The sequence below is a fragment of the Phascolarctos cinereus genome, unplaced genomic scaffold (assembly GCF_003287225.1).
Source record: "Phascolarctos cinereus isolate Bilbo 61053 unplaced genomic scaffold, phaCin_HiC Scaffold_3;HRSCAF=262, whole genome shotgun sequence".
NCBI lineage: Eukaryota > Metazoa > Chordata > Mammalia > Diprotodontia > Phascolarctidae > Phascolarctos > Phascolarctos cinereus.
The window spans coordinates 159,634,472-159,654,544 of NW_027555736.1; the positions used below are offsets into that span (position 1 = coordinate 159,634,472).

Sequence of the window (20,073 nt, forward strand, 5' to 3'; positions counted from 1 at the left end):
ATATATACACACATATATATATAAAATAAACATATATAATACAGGATATAAATATATAAATATAAATAAAAATATAAATCTCCATCTATATCTCACAGCAGCATCTCAAAGTTAACATTTCTGAAAGAAGCTCATTATATTTTCCCAAAAATCTGCCTCTACTTCAAAGTTTTCTTATTTCTTTTAAAGGCACTACCACTTCCCTAGCCATACAGAATGTGACCTAGCTACCTTTGATTCTTCTTTCTCCCTAACTCTTGTTATCCAATTATTTATGAGACTATAACTTACAGTTATAGTATATATAGTGAGCTATAGCAGGATTTATGCCAGGTCCTTTTAATCTAGCCTCTTTAACATCTTTACATCTGCCTCCCCTTTTGGGAAACACTTCCATGGCCTAGTCACCTCTTGTCCCCACAACTGAAATAGCCTCTGAGATATAAGGCCCTAACTTTCTAACCCTTCTTTGTGGAGATGTAGCACTTTGGGAGCAGAACACTGCATATGTACAAAATTCTTTGATGTGTTGACAATTTTGCTAAACTTTTTTTTTCATTGTTACAAGGGATGGTATTCCAAGTGCAGAGGGTGAGAGATATATTTGGAAATCAAAATAATACAAAAAATAATAAATAGTAATACATTTTTAAGATAAAAATTTCCTAGTTGTTCTTTCTGCCAATTCTTGCCTTCCTCAGCAGCCAAAATGATCTTCCCATGGCACAAGTCTGATCTCTGGTCAAAAACTTTCAGTGTCTACCTATTATTTTTAGGATAAGATGCAAACTACTTAGCTTGACATTTGAAACAAGTTGTTTCTATCCTGCTTTTTCAATCTGATTTCCTCTTATTCTTTCAAGGCAGCCAACATGATATAATAGAAAGAAGGCTTAATTAACTTCTCACAAGGTCCAGGTTTACTTCCTAGTTTTGTAACCTACTGCTTATATGACAGGCAAGTTGCTTTAGACTCTTTGACCTTCAGTGTCCTAATACGTAAAGTGAAGGGCTTGGATTTAATGACCTCTAAGGTCACTTTCAAATGTAGATCTATGATCCTGTATATTTCACATTCCAATGAAACTGAATTATCTCTTCTGTGAAATCCCCATGCCAATTTTCTCCTCTATTCATTGGTAAAGGATATTCCCCAAAACTCCCCTCCTACATACTAGTAGGCCCTCATCCCTGCTTCTCTAACCCCTCCAAATACTAGCTTAGGAGTGAAATCGGTGAAACTTTCACTGATGCCATAGCTGTTATTGCTTTTCCCCTTTCCACATCAATCTCATCTTTACCCCTTTCACTCTCTACCATGCATATCTTAGCATGCTTTTACATATCTGTAAAAATGTAGTATATATGTCCTGTCTCTAGTAGAACGTAAACTCCTTGGCCATAGAAATTGTTTCATTTTTGCCTTTTATCCCCAAGACCTAGCACAATATCTTACATATAGGAAGAGGTTCATAAGTGTTCGTTGAAGTTACATAAAGTTATTTTACCAACACCTGAAACTGTTCCGTTTGAAGCATTTTCCAAAACCTGCCCCCATTCCTATCCCAGTTTTGACTGGGTAGTTATTGATTCCTTCATGGCTGTAGTCTGGCCTTTAGGATTCATCTCCCTTCTAACCCCTAACTTGAGTGACCTGACATGGCCTTTATCTATCCTCTCTACTGTGACTTAGACTATGCCCTTCCTTCCTCTCTCCTCCAATAGGATAGATCTCTTCCTTAGATCTTTTTAATTGTTCCTAATTACATGCACACTATGATCTGGCTGCAGATAATTTTGAAGCATGAAGCTCTGTGAAAGGCAGGGAAGGTTTGAGTGGCTTACAAAATGGAGTGCATGAGAGTAAGTGATGCCATAAGAGGGAAACTCAGCTTGTGGGGTGTAGGAAGGAAAAAGGAGGAACTTTTGTCAAGTAGTCATTCTTAATTTTGCTTAGTCTTATATATCACAAGTAGGAATGCCTCAGGTTTTTTTTTCTTTTTTTGTTTTGTTTTGTTTTGTTTTAGAAGCAGTTGGTAGGATCCTGTACTGTTTCGTTGCTCTCAATCCATAGTTTCAAGCAGTTGGGTCTGGCAGCAGTACAATTGCCCTCAATTTACTGGATCCTAGAGAAGGCTCAAACTGCAGCTAAATTCTAAAGAGATGGAATTTCACAAGTCAAGCTGCTCTGGTTAGATACCTCCCAGCTATGGTTACTACAATTGCCCACTTCAACTGGGCTGGAGTCTTTTTTTGTTTTTTGGTTTTTTGTTTTTCCCCTAGTTTTCTTAAATCTCTTAGTTCTACTGAGGTAACAGGAACCCAGGCAGTGAAGAAGCATGTTTGTGTTTGTCTTCTGTTCTGCCGTTTTCCAGCCTTTAATTCATCATCTACAATCCTAGTGACTGCACTTCCATGTTGTTCTTTTCTTAGTGCCTTTTTTCTTAGCTAAATTTGATGCCATTGTAGCCAGAGCCAGAAATGTTATAATACATTAGAAAAGTCACAAATTTTCCTTTATCAAAACAGAAGTGGTCTCATATCCAAGATACATAAGGAATTGATTCAATGTATTAGAATTTATAAAACTGGGAGGCATTTCTCTATAGAATAGTGGTCAAAGAATATGAATAAGCAGTTTTTAAATGAAAAAAAGTTCAATCTAACAACAACTATATGAAAAATGCTTTAAAATGCTAATAAATAAGAAAGATGCAAATTAAAGGAACTTTGACATTCTACTTCATACCTATCAGAATAGCAAATATGACAAGAAAAAGAAAATAACAAATATTGAAGGGGCTATGGGAAAACAAGTATACTAATACACTATTGATGGAGCTGTGAATTGATCCAGGTATTCTAGAAAGCAATTTGAAACTATGCTCCAAAAGTTTCCATAGTGTGTATAGTCTTTGACCCAGCAATAACTCTACCAGGCCAAAACCACAAAGAAATCATAAAAAGAATAAAAGTCTCATATGCACAAAATTATTTATAACAACACTTTTTGGGGTAGCAAAGAAAGTGGAAACAAAATAGATGTGATCCATTGGGCAATAACTAAACAAATTGAGTTATACGAATACAATGGCATATACTTGTGATGTAGGAAACAATGAATATGATGAAAGTAGATATGCATGGGAAGAAAGATATAAACAAAGTGAAGTCAGCAGAACTAAGAAAACAACATACTCAATGACTACAAAAATGTAAAAGATAAAATAGCAAAATTATCAAAACTGAATTCTACAAAACTGTAATGATCAAGGTTGATCCCAAAGAAAATAAATAAGGCACCTCCCCTTTTTTACAAAACTGAAGGACTATGGGTATGTAATACTGCATATGGCATCACTCTTCTTGATATATTAATTTCAATAAACTTTTCCCCTCCTCTTTTGTTCTTTGTGATAAGGGGCTCTCCAGGAGGGCAAAACATAGTAATACAATGAGTAATGTGGATAGTGTAAAAAATATGGAAAAGAAATCTTCCCAGAGTTACTCAGAGAGTGAGGGCAAACCAAAAAGAAAAAGAAAAAGAAAAAGTGAAGAAATTAAAGCTATTGTCTTGATAATTTAGCTACTGTTGATTTTTTGCCTGAAAAACAGAAACAGTAAAGGGTATGGGAAGTTTAATCATTTAGAAAACTGCTTCAGTTTTCTATTTATTTTGTCCCAAATTGTTAGTATATTTCAGAGGAAAAATACACTAGAAGTAAGACTAAGATGCAAAAATCACTTCCTTCCTACTTTCTATCCCACCAGACCAGATCCAGATGTATCCATTATGTGGTATATTCTAACATTTATTTACGTTGTACATGATTTTTATCTGCATACAGGAAGATTGGCTTGGAATGTATATCACCCTTTAATAAGGAACATAGACAAAGGGTATCTGTCCAGTTATTTTTGCCTCCCATTCATAAAACCAAGTATCACAAAAAACGAAGCCCTGAAAACACAATCTACCCACTGACATCCACCTAAGGTTAGGGAATTTTCAGACTTTGCTCATTATAATGAAATATACCTTTTGTTCTGAAAGCCAATTCATTACACTAGCTTGTGATTCATGTAGAGACTGTCCTTCAAATTGCAGACAATGAGAAATTCCTGCTCTCAAATAATAAACCAAAACACTGAAAAGGAATCCTATAATACAATTTAACATCATCTTAAGAACCTTATATTTCCATAACATACTGAATAAATCAAAAATTAATAGAAAAGGAGGTCACTAGTTATATAAAAATAATCTCAAATAGACCTATAAGTCAAGCTAACAAGCATTTATTTAGCACTTATTATGAGCTTGGCATTTGTGATACAAAAAGAGGCCAAAAAACCAGTCTCTGTTCTCAAAGAACTTATAATAACAATGGAGGAGATAACATACAAACAATTACATACAAATAAGTTCAATAGTGGAGTAATTATAAAATACAAATAAGGAAGAATTTCTCAAGATCTATTTCTATGTTTTACATTCAATGGAAATCCAGATTCAGACATTATCAGTCAATAAATCAGCAAGAATCTATTGAGCTCCTCCTGTCTCTGTAAGTCTCTAAGTTGCAAAGAAATCACTAACCTGCACTGGTAAAGAAAGTTTCCTCACCTGGGCTTTTCCTGTATCAATGAAATCACAGGTGCAAACCCTTTCCCTATCCCAGTGTGTTAAGGTCTGTACTGGGTGCTAGGTAGAAAAATATGGACATGTAAGTGGATTCCAATAGGGAAAAGTTAAAAGAAAATACTCTGAATACTGTCTTGTTTTTGTTATCTCAAAACAAAAGCTGTCACTTGTTACTGCTTACCCTTTGTAAGGGGAGTGACCTTATATAAGGAAAGTGACTACAGGTTTACTTCTGAAGTGATCAAGCTCCCTGGGACTGAGCAATTTATATCAGACTCTAGATTCTTCAGAGTACAAAAAGCTTTCAAGATTTCTACTGGGGCCCTATAACCTCCAAGATAGGCAAGCCCAAGAGAAAAGTCAAGGGCTTTGAAAAGATTTCCAAGGAAATAGCTGATGCTAACTTTTTGACCCAATGTTGTTACTACCCAGCCCTCTGCTACCTACTGATCCTTAAGAACTCCTGCGGTTTACAGCACAGACCAGTGCGCGATAGTTTCCTCAGGAATACACAACATGTTAGAAGGCAAACACTAACTCACAAGAAGTACACAGACTCACCAGAACTATACTGCTTTGCCACAGAGAAGTCTCACCCATCTCTCTTGGCTTCTTGTTTTTAAAGTTTAGTTTTCCAGTCACAACACGAGAACCAGCAAACATCACCACCCCCTCAACAGAAAAGCCCTTGCTTTTATAAGTTCCTTATGGTGTGGCTGATGTACTTCTTAGGACTATTGGCAGCAACTGCTAACCTTTTTTTTTCTCTTACGGATCAATAGTTCTGGCATCCTGAGTGTGGTAACAAGAAACCTGTCGGCTACCACTGCCTGTTTAACATTCTCTATAAAAAGTCCCTAGATTTTATTACCCTGAAAATTGGAATGTCAACTAAGTTTTCAATATTTCAATAAAAGGCGAATTAAACATGCATTGGTCTGAGTTCCACAACAACAACAATAATAATAACTATCATTTTTATAGAGTTTTAAAATTTTCAAAGGGATTTCCAAATACCTAATTTTAACCCTGGGAAGTAGATGCTATTATCATCCCTGTTTTACACATGGGGAAACTGAAGGAAACAGAGGCAGCATTTATACTTGCCCAGAGTCACACAGGAAGTATCTCAGTCTGGAATTGAACTCGACTTCCTACCTCTGGGCAGCCAGGTAGCACAGTGGATAGAGTACCCTTTCTGTAGTAGTAGTAGTAGTAGTAGTAGTAGTAGTAGTAGTAGTAGTAGTAGTAGTAGTAGTAGTGGTAGTAGTAGTAGTAGTAGTGGTAGTAGTAGTGGTAGTAGTAGTAGTAGCTCTTCACATTTATGTGGTGCTTTAGAGTTTACAAAGCACTTTAAATACATTTGATCCTCACAACAACCCTGTGAGGTAGGTAGGTGAATTATTATTAATTTTATAGAGAAACTGATGATCAGAGATTAATATCATTTAACAATGATTTGCCCATGGTCACATATTAATAAGTAATCAGTAAATATCTAGGAAGGGATTTGAACCCAGGTCTGATTCTCTCATCAAATGGCATTGAGTCAACACATCATAAGGGCAGCTAGGTGATGCAGTAGATAGGCCTGGAGTCAGTAAGACATGAGTTCAAATTCAGCCTTAGACACTTACTAGCTGTGACAAGCTGGGCAAGTCACTTAACCCTCTTTGCCTTAGTTTCCTTATCTATGAAATAAGCTGGAAAAGGAAATGGCAAACCATTCCAGTATGTTTGTCAAGAGTCAGATGTGACTGGACACTAACAACTTCCTACTTCTAGGTCCACTGTACTACCTGAAATAAATATAGCATCTGCAGGCAGCTCTCAAGATTCTGCTGATCTCTGCTCCTATTCTATTTCCTTAGCCTGGGATCAAAGAGCAAAAAGGGGATGGAAAATGTCCATCTGCCCTATTACGGTTTATGCCTTGTTGCTTACAAACAGGAGGTCAGACTGGATAGCAGTCTTTTTTTAAGGCCCTTTCCTAGTTCTCATGATTTTGTAGTTTGCTTTATGTAGGATTGTATCATGTCATGCCAAATCCTAATGGGCATGTATTTTATATTTAAATAACCAGTGTGGTCCTGAGTTTCATTTACTCCTAACTTTTCAAAATCTATTGGACCAGAATTATAAAAGCTTGGTAGGGTAGAATGAATGTTTACTATCATTTGTTCCCACCCCCACTATGGGTTAGCCTACTTTTTCCCTAAAAGGCAACAAAATTGTCCCCAGAACTTGAATGGTCCAGGGGCCAAAGGCTTAAGCTGTTTCTCCCTCAGTTTCCTGGTAGACTCTGACCATATGACATGTTTGTTTGTTTGTTTGTTTTTAACTCAATGGAGTAAAATACCCATTGCAAGTAGAGTCAGGGCCTTTCAGACTTGGTGAATATCCAATACCATGGAAGTCATTATACCTTACTCTGCTGATCAGACACAGTTTCACATGGAGGCAAAAAATGTCCTTATTGCTTCCCAACACCTTACCTGACTAACAAGCTATGTACCTGAGTCTATCCACTGCCATCATTTTGATTTCAACTCACAAGTCAAACTTTTACAGAACTTTGTTCTTTCTACTCCTGTCATGTTCTCCATCAAGGCTGGAATCTTACTAATCCAGAAATATCTGTTGGGTAAAAGTGTCTCTTAAAGCTAATTCCTATGTTAGCCTGAGAAACAGCACTAATTTGCTTTGACTTTTAGCTCTTGCTTCAGGAAATCACCTTAAGCATTAGGCAGCAGATGCCTGTTGGTGACCCTGGTTTTAGTTTTACCCAACATATATTAGGGCAGTTCTTTTTAAGACCCATAACTCCACCTTTCTCTAACATTCCAAATGTGTCTACTTTACATCACATCAATGAAGATCCTTCACATAAGATGAAAATGTGACTTCAGGTCATTTTGCTATATTAACTAAAGAAAAGGGGAATTCTGAAACTTTATTTCAAAGTCCGTGTATCACATCAAAGATCTAAACCGTATTTAGAAAGAAGCCTAAATTAGCCCCATGAAGGCATTTCCCTCAAGCCTGTTTATGACATCTCTCCCTCCTAAAATTTCTTGCTGCATTTTTCTGGCCCTCCCTTTTGTACTTACCATGTTCTCTCCTGTTTCATAATTAGGATAAATATCTTATTCCCCTTTTTGAACATAAGCTCTGAGGCATGGACTAACAACCTTTAATTCCTGCTCGTGGGGAGGCTAAGGCTGGTGGAGTGTTTGAGCTTGGGGGTTCTCAGCTAAAATAGAGCTAAAACTGAATATTAAGTCTGGCACCAATAAGGTAAGCCTCCAGGTTGTCTAAGGAGCGGCAGATCAATCCAGGTTAGAAATGAGCAGGTCAAAGCTTCTATGCCAATCAGTAGTAGTGCCTAGCCAGGGGACCTAGAGGGCCTTGAGGCCACAGGTTTACAAGTTTACATGAAAGTGTAAAGTTTTTAACTTTTTTTTAAAGTCTCTGGTTTCTTCAGTATTCAAAACCCCTATTATGGAAACTCCTCTACTGATACAGCTCAGCTCCTTATCTATAACTTATAGACTGAGTACACCAACAGAGTAAGTGACTTGACCAAGGTCACAAAGGCAGTATGTGTAAGAGTCAGGACTTGAATCCCCCCAGTATTTTTTTATTCCAAGGACATCCTTCTTTTCATTATATCATGTCACCTCTCATTTTTATATGATGGTTAGATTTATGTAAACTTCTTTATGAAAATATAAGAATTTTAGAACTGGAAGGTACCTTAGAAATCACTTAGTCTAACCACTTTCTTTTAAAGATGAAGAAACTGACACCCAAAGAAGGAAAGTAATTTCAAGGTTATGCAGCATTATCACATTTTTTAACTCTTCCTACCGTATCACCAGACTATTGGAAACAGTAAAGGAAAACAAAACTAAATGTTAAAAGCCAGGCTAATATGATAACCATTCATTAGGAGTTTATGTATTTATACTAGCCACTTCTGTGTGTTCTATCTGGGTTGCTCGGAACTAAATTTTTATTAGTGAGAAGAGATCCTATTTCAAAACAAATTTTGATCAATCCTTTGCATATGATAAGGTGTTCAGTAACACTCTTACATACTCTAATTCCAAATGTAAGAGGAAAGCTCTCCTGGGAGTCACTGAGCACGATTTTTGAAAGTTTCAATATTGGTTTCATCTTAAAAAAAAAACATTTAAAAATCCTTTCAGATCTCATTCCTGAGAATGTCCTCTATTAAGATTACATACATACATACATATACATACATACATACATACATACATACATACATACATAGCATTTGTTGAAAGAACACAGAATGTTTAGGAAAAAAACAATGCATGACATGATCTATCTGGAAATATCTGAAAGATCACCAGTTAGATGAGAGAGTAAACCAGTTCTGCTTAGCATCAGAGGGCAGAGCTAAGACCAATAAATAAAATAGAAAGACACATGATGAAAGAATCATAAGTCTAGAACTGAAAGGGGCCTCTGAGGACATATAGTGGAACACTCTCCTTTTACAAATGAAGAAACTGAGGCTCACTTACTTACCCAGAGGCCAGATTACTTGAAAGTATTACAGGAGCCTAGGGCTATTACTGCTTGGGGATAGGAAAGCAATGGCAAAGACTGGTTTAGTTGTCTAAGACATAAAGGATGGGGTATCTTAATGGTATCTGAGATAATATTACTATGTTTAAAAATATATTTATCTTGTTATCTCAGGGGTGCATGTTGGAAAGGAAGAACAGGGCTGATAAATAAGGTTTGCCAGGCACTTAAAGTAGGAAAATAACCACACACAAAAAAGACCAAAGCAAGTTACAAGAAGTGTACCACTTTAACTTTAATTTTTTGTGTTTTTTTTTCCTTTTGGTCTGTTTCTTTTTTCATAACATGACTAAGATGGAAATATGTATTATTGCACATATATAACCTATATCAAATTATTTACCATTTTAGGAAGAGGAGAAGGAAGGAAATGGAGGGAGGGACAAAAACTTTGAACTCAAAATGCTAAAAATTAATGTTAAAATTACAAATTTGGAAAAAATAAAATACTTTTAAAATAAAAGTAAAAAAAAAATTAAAAGTTACAATATCCAGAGGATGAACTGAGGAACAAATTGAGGAACCAACAAGTGAAACAGGACTATTACTAGTTCAAAAGAAAATCTCTTTCCCTCCTGGCTCACCTAGAGACCAGGGACCTATGCAAAACTGTGTTAATATGTGCCAACAATATTATAATGAGAGAAAACACCACTCCTGGTGGGATACCAAGGAACATCTGTGGGAGGGAGGGGCAAAGAAAGATCAATGCCTGTAGGCATCACAAGGATGAAAGAAGAGGGAGGTATAGCCTAGTGAATTTGAAATTCTCTAGTATCTTTGCCAAGAAAATTCCAGATAGGGTCACAAAAAGTCATGCATGAGTCAAACCACTGAACAACAACTCTAAAGGGAAAGCGTATGGAGCCATGACTGCACAAGTTGTTGGTTGTTTTTTTTTTCTGTTTGTTTTCCAGACAGATGCTAGCCCTAGAGTTATGTGGGGTTGATAAAATTTTTAGATAAATGAAAGTTTCCTCTAAATTATTCTCTACCTCAGAATGCCATGGTAGAAGAGAAGACTGGGGATCAGAGGATCACAGAAAAGCTAGAAAGAACCTCAGAGGTCATCTATTCTGACCTCTCATACTTTAGAACAGGAAACTGAGGCTGAGATATAAAGTGACTTACCCAGGAAGGGGTAGTAAGTGGCAGATTCATGATTTAAACCTGGGTCCACTGACTTTAATGTTCATTTCACTGCACCTCAGTGCAAGAAAAGGGCTTCACTGCTCCTTTTTGAGGAGCTGACTGTGTGGTAGATTTAAGAAAAGACTGAGGAGACTTGGTCAGTGGCTAGAATCTCTGCTGAAAAAAATCCTTGAGAAAACATTTGATAGGAAGTGGTAATGCTCAGATGATTGGAGTTCAAAGTTTCAAATAGGGAAAAGGAAGAGCCACAATATACTTTGAAATAGTTAAAATTGGAATAAATTCTTGTCCTTGGGGAAAGAAGGTTGTGCCCATGGGAGCCGAGTATAGGGGCACTGTAAAGTTTATTTGCTTAACATTACAACATTTATTGTTTGGCTAATTAGAGAAAGATAGATGCTCTGGTCTGGGTTGTCTGATTGGCTCTGTGCATGGGTGAACAGAAACATTCACAGTTAATTTAAAAGGTAGAATAGTTGAGTGAAGAAAGAAAGTTTTGTGTAAGATAAGAGTTGTACAAATAGATGGATAGAGATAGAATATGTAGAGCATTTATTAAGTGCTTGTCTTGTGCCAAGCACAGTTATAAGCCATAGGAATACAAATATAAGCCAAAAAAAAAGTCCTTACCCTCAAGCTTATATTCTAATAAGGAAAGACAAGACATAAGATGGAGCTGAAAAGCAAGTGAGGGGGTTAATGAAGGTACCTACAGGGATAAGGTGGAAAAGTCCAAGAGTCAAGAGCAGATCCTGAAGAAAAGTATACAAGGCTAGTGTGAACACTTCCTCAAATGGAGGTTCCAAGCAGGTTGCAAGCAGAGCTGGGAGGCAGCCACAGGTATCTTTAGGTGGAGGTATCTTTAGGGCCAGAAGGCAGCTAGGATGGAGGTGTTGTTTTTATTTGGTCCTTTGTACTCAAAGAGGTTATCACAATGATATGATGTTGGAGTCAAAGTATAGTGTGTTCGACTGTGGCTGATCAATCTAACACAAACTCAGAAGGTTCTACCACAGGTCAGGCACAAATAGTATGTTTGAACATTTGGGATAGAGATGTGTCTAGATTTGTGCATCTCGAATTTCCAGGATAGAGGTAGGATCAGGAGTGAAGCCAGGAGAGGAATGAGCCAGGTAGATTACTAAGTGCAGTAAGAACACTCAAGCAAGAAACTAAGTCTTGAAAGCAAGGTAGCAAAAGACACAGGGTAACTTAGGGATTGCTATGAGAGGAGCAAAGGTTAAATGAAAAGTTGAGGACAGAGGGTGCAATGCATCAGACAGTCACTGGTGAATACCGATTATTTGAAAATCAGGAATTACCACAAGAATATGTGAATGTAGGAGAAACAAACTCATTTGGATAATGAGCACGCCTCACATACCTGGTACTGTCTATCCCCCTCTACTCCCCCAACTTTTAGTCAAAGATACTGTTGTTGCTTGTTTTTCATTTCCTAAGAGAACTCAATGATATCACAAGTGATTTCTTGACTTTTGTATGAATTGGATTCAAATAAGGCGGAACTGCACAAAGTCATCCAATCCCACTCTCTCCTCCAGAGTCATTGAAGTCCAGTGGCAGGATGAAAAATCAGGACAATTGGCAATGGCCAGGGATGCATTGGATGACCTTGGCTTCTTCCATGCCTGATAAAGCTGTAAGTGCTCCACAGTGCCTGCTTCAGCCATCTTCATGGCCGTTGGAACAAATTGTTTTTGTCTGCCCATTCTGCCAAAGAAAGCCTTCACAGGCTTGGGGTAGATACCCCCCTAACTTGCTAGGTTTGAAGCCTATCAGTTACCTTCAACCTGGTTTAGCCAGTCTGCCAAACCCATGTACCCAGGTGTGGCTGCTGCTCATGTTATAACTTCTTGGAGCCACAGGTGAGAGCAGGGTGGCAGATGGACACCAAAAATGGATGACCAGCTCAACAAGCCCTCAAACCAGAAATGCTAGTCCTCCTGAACACTCCAAACATCCCAGCCAAAGATATATATGCATGTGTGTATGTATGTATACATACATACTGCATAATATTATATTATATATACATATGATATAGGATATAATATACATGACATAATATACAATATAATGTATACATTAGACAGATAGAGAAAGCCAAAGATACAGTAGGCTCAATAAAACACTTAGATAAATTCAAGTTTTCTTCGTGCTACTTTGCAGTTCTAGATGGCCCTATGTGACGGTTGAGAAGCAACATCTTAATTTGCTATGTAGAAACTTGTGGGAATCTTGGAATAGGGATTGTACCTGTGATTTCATGGGTTATAGGGACTTTCCAAGTCCTTATAAACTCACTGTACCAATGCAGCTCAGTATCATCATTCCAATTTATACTCTTAGAGTTACTGAGAGCACTGAGGTTAATTAAGTCACTTAGAAAGGGTCAAACAACTAAAATGATGTCAGAGATTGGACTTGATGCAGATCGTCCTGGTTCAGGAAGCCAATTCTCTAACCACTATGTACTCTGTTTCTCAAGTTTATATATTGTGAAAACTGTGGACCTGGAAACCTGCCAAGTACTCAGCTGTTCATGATTGTAATTTCATTAGCCAACATAGTTTACTTCTTTTTTTGGAGTTTGGGATTTTGGAAGGGTGGAATTTTGACAGGATTTTTGTTTGTTTTTACTATGTCTGTTTCTGTTTCTTTATAATCCTTTTAAGATGGGTGTAAGATAAAACTAAACTACTTTGATTGGCTATTATTACATGGGATAGTATTAGGAGAAACACTCTGAGTACAAACAGAAGGACTTTGGGAAAAATACAAGTGTTTCCTGGTGGTACTAATTGCTTCCCACCTCTAGGGTAATTAAATCTATATTGGAAGGTGGGGTATTGTTGAAACCATCACCATTGACTAGAGATACCTGAAATAATACCCTTATTTTCTACCATGTGCACCATGCAAGTATGTCTTCAATACTATTGGTTAATAATTCTGCAATGGTAGCCCATGAATTTCTACAAAATACATAAGGGGAAGACTTTCATGATGGATCCCCAACTTGACACTCCCCTGGCAATAATGTGGCAGGTTAAGAAGTAATCAAAAGTAGTCAATAAAAAGGCTGGATTTGGAGTCTGGAAGACCTGATTTTAATTCTGTTTCAGACATGTACTAGCTGTGTGACACTCTGCAAGTTATTTAACTTTACTCAGCCTCAGTTTTGTCATCTGTTAAGTGGGGATAATAAGTTCTTACCTTCCAGGGTTGTGAGGATAAAATGAGATTATTATATGTAAAGATCTTTGCAAACCTTAAAAGCAGCATATAAATGTTAGCTATTGTGATGATTATTGGGTCCAAAGGGCCAAATACTATTTTTCTCATTTCTTGTAATTCATTACACTTATTGTATTCGATAAAATGTGGTGGGGTGGCAGTGGGGGACAGTATTATAATATTATAATATCCTGAGGATTAAACTGGTATAAGTAGCCTGAGTAGAGGCTGTTTCAAGCAAAGAGTCTTTCAACAGTATTTGCAGTAACCTTACAGGCTTTTTGAAAAAAGACTATTACCACAATAAATTTCACATCCATGCATGACAGAAGCAGGTTTGGGGATCACCATACATAGATCATCTCAAGGTGTTTATGAATTCTCCCATTATTTCATCACCTATCTTGGGGTGCAATTCTCTCCTAATCCTTTTTGTCCCATCCTTTGTTGTCTAAATATCATTCTGCCTGATAAAGGATGCAGGAGAAAAATAGAATTTTTAAGTTTTTCTTTTTCTTCTGCTATCTGATATGATCATCTCAAGTTTTGTTTTTAATATTCTAATCTATTGTTTATTTTTTAACCATTCTTTTCTTTTTAACTCATTTTTTTCAAGAAGTAGATCTATACTGCTTTGTTCTTCTTCTAACCTCCCCACCACCACTACTACCACATAGCTAAAATAGTCTTTTTTTTTTTTTGCTGCCCCTGCTTCCATCTTCTGGACATTAAAAAAAAACAAACTACATTGGTCATAAGTCCCCTGTACATCTATGTCAATCTCTTTAGACAAATCCCTCTTTTCCTCTTCATCGGCATTTATTTTTCTTTGAGTCTTTAAAATTTCATTATACATTTTAATCCCTCTTGGGATGATTTCATTCTAATAATCTTTTTTTTTTAGAACCTGTTGAAATCTATACTTCCCAAATATATGGTATATATCAGGTATGGTATATTTCCTCCTCTATCAAAAATTCTACCCAAAGTTCCCATCATTTCTGCCTATTGGCACCCATGATTAGTGGATCATAATACTGGCATGTACTGGTTTCTCAAATTAGACAGAGATAGAATGTGTTCAAGTAAGCCTTGAAAGGAGAGGTTGGAGGGAAATAAAGGGCCAAGGCTTGGAAAGACCAGTTCCAAGTGGGACCCACCAATCAGGAGCACTAATGGTAGCACCAAAATTATAAGTAAGAAGGGTATTAAGTTCAAATTTCTCCCATCTCATTATCTTCTCCAAAAATATCCCTGCTTTCAGGATGTCCAGATCTACAATTTGTGTTCCTGCATCTAAAACTTACATTTTCTGCTAATGATAATTCAGTTCATAATCTTTGAACATGTTCTCTTAAAAAAATCTAATAGATAACGTTAGAAAGTGTTGACAGCATAGGTTTCCAAATAGGACATTTCATTTTGTGCTTTAGAAAAAATGAAAAAGTCCTAGTGTAAAGAAGCCACATTTCTGGGAGTTCTTCTTTTCATTGCAAACATATTCTTCCATCTGCAACTTGAAGTGATTTCTTTAATTCTGATCCCTGTACAAAGAGAGAATCAGTGGCAAGATTAAGCAATTGAAATGATTGAGAGAAGAAAACAAAAGCATTGAGACCTACAGGAAAATGCCCTTTCCTCAAACTACTGGGTTGTTTTCCAAGTCTGTTCTGCTCCCTGTTTCCTCTTACCATTGCTCCAGTCCGCATGTGCATGCACATACCCTCCCACCCCCCACAGATGTGTTCCTGTCCATACACTGGATCATTCTAGGCATGAGTAATTTCATGAGACCATATACTAGGGTGACTATGTAGATGTTGTCCTGAAAATAAAGGACACATGGGAAAAATTCCTTGAATAGTCATTGTTCTAAGCAGAAAAGAAACTTGACTAAAGAAAGAACAGAGCTGAGATGAGAAGTACAAAATGTAGCTGAGAAAGGCAACATGAAAAGTGCCCTGGAATCAACTTTTTTAAAATGAATTTTATAACCATGGGGAGAGGTACTGGGGCAACAGCCTATGGAAGGTAGACAGAGACACCAGAATACCGCAAGGATGCTGTTGTGGTAGTTGCCTTGAAGACACTGGGAATGGAGATGGAGAGGAAACAAACTGTCTAGTAGCTTCCTTTTTAACTAATTCTTGATACATAGTGTTAAGCTCAATTATTTCTATTCCATAAAAAAAAAGAGTGCAAATATGATAGTACCTGATAAATTTTGATGCCCTGGACAGAGCTCGGATCACCCCACCCTAGTTATGTCTCTGGAAGGAACAGAAACATTGGGAAAGACTTTATCTAGGAGGGTATAAGGGATTCAGTGCATCTGAAATTGGATATTTCAATGGGAACTTGAAAGAACTAGCAAAGAGTTCCTAGACATGGCATGTAGTAAAGAAGACAAATATATATAAATAGGACTATTTCCTAAAAAAAGGAATCAGAGGATAATGGAATTTTAGAACTAGAAAGGGTCATAGAGATCATCTAATTTGACCACCTCATTTTACAGATTTGGAAATTGAGGCCCATAGAGATTAATGAAATCAAATAAATAGCCCTAATATACTATTCTAAATATTGAACATTTCCAGTTGATCTCCCTTCTTGTATTTTCTTCCCCCTACAACAATGATGAATACCATTCCCATCACTTATTGCCTTTGTACCTATATGCATACTGCTGAACATAGGTGCAGAAAATGATGCAGCTATTCTAACTGGGTCCACAACATATTTATGTTCCCTCAACTAAGCAATCCTACTATACCTCCTTTATCAATTCATTATCCCACCCTCTACAGAAGCTCTTCCAAATCTTTTCATTCAGCCTCAATCCTTCCATGACTCTCCCTCTCCCCACTCTCTTATTTGAGAGCATTCTTCATATTTTACAGAAAAACTAAAAGCCATTCATCATAAGCTCTTTCTTCTCCCCTTTCCTCCTCGCCTATCACGCAGGTGCCTGCTGCCACTTTCTCCTCCTTCACTCATCTCACATAATGTGGCCTTACTCCTTATCAAGGCTAACCCCTCTATTTGTTCAAGTGATCCCATTCTAGCCTGTCTCTTCTAACAGATTTGCCCCCATGTCAACCCCATTTTTTCACTTATTTTCAATCTTTCCTTCTCTACTAGCTAATTTCCTACTGCCTACAAACTCACCATTATTGTTGTTGTTTTTTATTATTGTTGTTGCTCAGTCATGTCTGACTCTTCACGACCCCTTTTAGGGTTTTCTTGGCAAAGATACTGGAGTGGTTTGCCATTCTTTTTCCAACTCATTTTACAGATGGGGAATTGAGGCAAATGGGGTTAAGTGATTTGTTCAGGGTCACACAGCTAGTAAGTGTCTGAAAACAGATTTAAACACTTCAGACCCAGGACTCTATCCACCTTACTGACCCAAATATGCCCAAGTCTCTCCTCACCTGAAAACACCCTCTCTTGATTCTTCTATCCCTGCTAACTATCATTCTTTATCTTTTCTGCCCTTTGTAGCTAAACTCCTTGAAAAGGTCATCTACAATAGGTGCTTCCACTTTCTCTCCTCTCATTCTTTCCTTAACCCCTTACATCTGGCTTCCAGCCTCATCATTCCACCAAAACTGCTCTCTCCAAAGCTACTAACTTTCTCTTACTTGCCAAATCCAATGGCCTCTTCTCAGCCTTCATTGTCCTTGATCTCTCTGCAGCCTCTGACACTATGGATCACTCTTTCTTCCTTGATACTCTCTTTCTCTAGGTTTTTGAGATACCACTTTCTCCTGGTTTTTCTCCTGCCTATCTGTGCTCTCCTTTGTCTCCTTTGTTCAGTCCTCCTCTAAATCCCACATTCTTACTGTAGGTGTCCTTCAGCTTCTGTCCTCTTCTCCTTCGATGCTACATCACCTGGAAATCTCAGCTTCCATAGATTTAATTACCATCTCTATGCTGATGATTCATTCTCAGATCTATCTTTCCTGCCCTAATGTCTCTGCTGTTATCCAACCTCGCATTTCCAACTGCTTTTCAGATATTTTGAACTGGATGTCTAGTAGACATCTTAAACTCAATATGTCCAAAACAGAACTCATCATCTTTCCCTCTAAATCCTTCTCCCACCACCTTGCCTATTACTGTAAAAGGCAATACCATCCTCCCAGTCCCTCAAGTTCACCATCTAAGAGATATCCTGTATTCCTTGCTATCTGTTATCCCCATATCCAAGCTGTTGCCAAGGCCTACCAATTTCACCTTTTCAACATCTCTCGTATGTGCCTCTTCACTCCTCTGATGCCGCCACCACTCTAATATAGGCCCTCATCACCTTATATCCAGATTATTGCAATCGCCTGCTAGTGAGTCTGCCTGCCTCAAAGGTCTCCGACTCCAATCCATTCTCCATTCCGCCATTTAAAGTGATTTTCCCAAAACACAGGTATGATCATGTTACCTACCCCTAATCAATAAATTCCAATGGCTACCTATTGTCTCTAGGAGTAAATACAAAATGCTGTTTGGCATTCAAAACCCTTCATAACCTAGTCCCCTCTTACCTTTCTAGTTTTCTTATACCTTACTCCCCACCATATACTCTTCAATCCCGTGACACTGGCCCCCTGGCTGTTCAACTAATAAGTCACTTCATCTCTTGGCTCCAGGAGTTTTCTTTGTCTGTTCCCCATGCCTAGAATTTTCTCTCTTCCCTGCTCTGATTCTGGACCTCCCTGGCTTCCTTTAAGTCCCAACTTATATCCCACCTTCCACAGGAAGCCTTCCTCAACTCTTCTTATTTCCAGTGCCTTCCCTCTTTTATTTACTTTCCACATATCGTGTATATAGCTTGCTGTGTAGATACTTGTTTGCATGTTGTCTCTTCTGTTAAATTGTGAGGTCCTTGAGCGCAGGGACTCCTTTTTCCCCTTTGTTGTATTCCCAGTGCTTAGTTAGTACAAGGCCTGACACATAACAAATGCTTAATAAATAGTGATTGATTTATCTTCTTTAAACACCCCTATTTCATCATTTTAGTTACTCTGCCATCAAAGTCTTCCAGCTCTTCTCTGTTTGTTTCTTGCTCTGAATTACCTTTTCAAATTTTTGTGCCAATAGATGTTCTCCAATCCAGTAAGGCCAGTCTTATCAATCAAGTCTTTTTAAGCACGTACTATGTGCCAATAATGCCACTGTTCAGCAGGAGAGGGGAGAAAGAGCATCTAGCAAGAGCCAAGCCCTGCTTCTTCCTGGCGCCTCAGACCCAGCCCTGGGAGCAGGCAAGGGCTGAAGCCCAGAAGTACCAGCAGTGGTAGGCAGCAGAGGAGGAAGAGGAGCAGCAGTGGCAGTGGCAGCAGCAGGGACAAGGTAAAGACTACATGGGCCACACCATCAGTATGTCTATGATGGCTAAAGCCTTAGTCTTCCAGGTCTCAGCCACAGAACCTCGGCCTGGAGATGCTACGTTTTATCAGCAGCTGAAAGGGGAACAAAGTTTGCTTTCTGATAATGCTTCTTTTCTTGACATTCAGACCTTTTTGCAAATGTGTGAAAGTGGCTCATAGTGGTTTGTAGAGAAAATACCAAATAATGTCTCCATCTGGTAAAGTACCTTTTATTCACATGGGAAATCGAGTGGTATGAGCACTTTGTCCAATAGTTCAGTTCGTAAAAGCCAAGGGCCTTTCTCTTAGTGATGGGTTGGATGAAGTTCTAAAAGCAGAAATGAAAGCCTACGTGGAATTAGCCAATAATATGCTATTGACAGCAGAGCTGTATCTTCAGTGGCATGATGAAGCTACAGTAGGCGAGTTCACTCCCTCTCCATATGGATTTCCTCATTCTTGTCCTCTGAACCACATCTTGGCTTATCAAAAACAATGGGAAGTCAAAGGCAAGATGAAAGCCATTATGGGGTAACAAGACTGGAGCTGGTCTTAGAAGATGTAAACCAGTACTGTCAAGTTTTTTTCTCAAAGACTAGGAATACAACCCTATTTCTTCAATAAGCAACCCTGGTCTTTGGCCATCTCTTCACAATCCTTATCATTCGGTTGACCAACAAAGAACTCTCTGAAAAGGTGAAAAATTACACCATCCTCCTTGCTTTCTGTAGAAGAATTGAACAGAACTACTTTGAAGAAAACGGGAAAGGACACATCCCACTCAGGCTGACCTAGAGAGATTTGTTGAATTAGCTACTTAAAGGAAAAGTCTAACTCTTAAATTATATTCAACTTCATGATTATAAGAGTATCAGAATTTTACAAACATACATAACTTCTAGAAACCTCCAGTTGTTTAACAGACGTTTTATATGTATTTTGTAGCCAACTATACACTAAACAATTCTATTGAATTATTCTATTGAATTCCAGATTATGTATGTTTGTTTCCTTGAAACAGGTATGCACATT

At 37.8% G+C, this 20,073-nt stretch overlaps 1 pseudogene; it reads left to right on the top strand.

Annotated features, from left to right (window-relative positions):
* The first annotated feature begins 19,053 nt into the window (after positions 1-19,053).
* On the top strand, positions 19,054-19,836 carry LOC110208240 (metaxin-2 pseudogene; annotated as a pseudogene).
* The last annotated feature ends 237 nt before the right edge of the window (positions 19,837-20,073 follow it).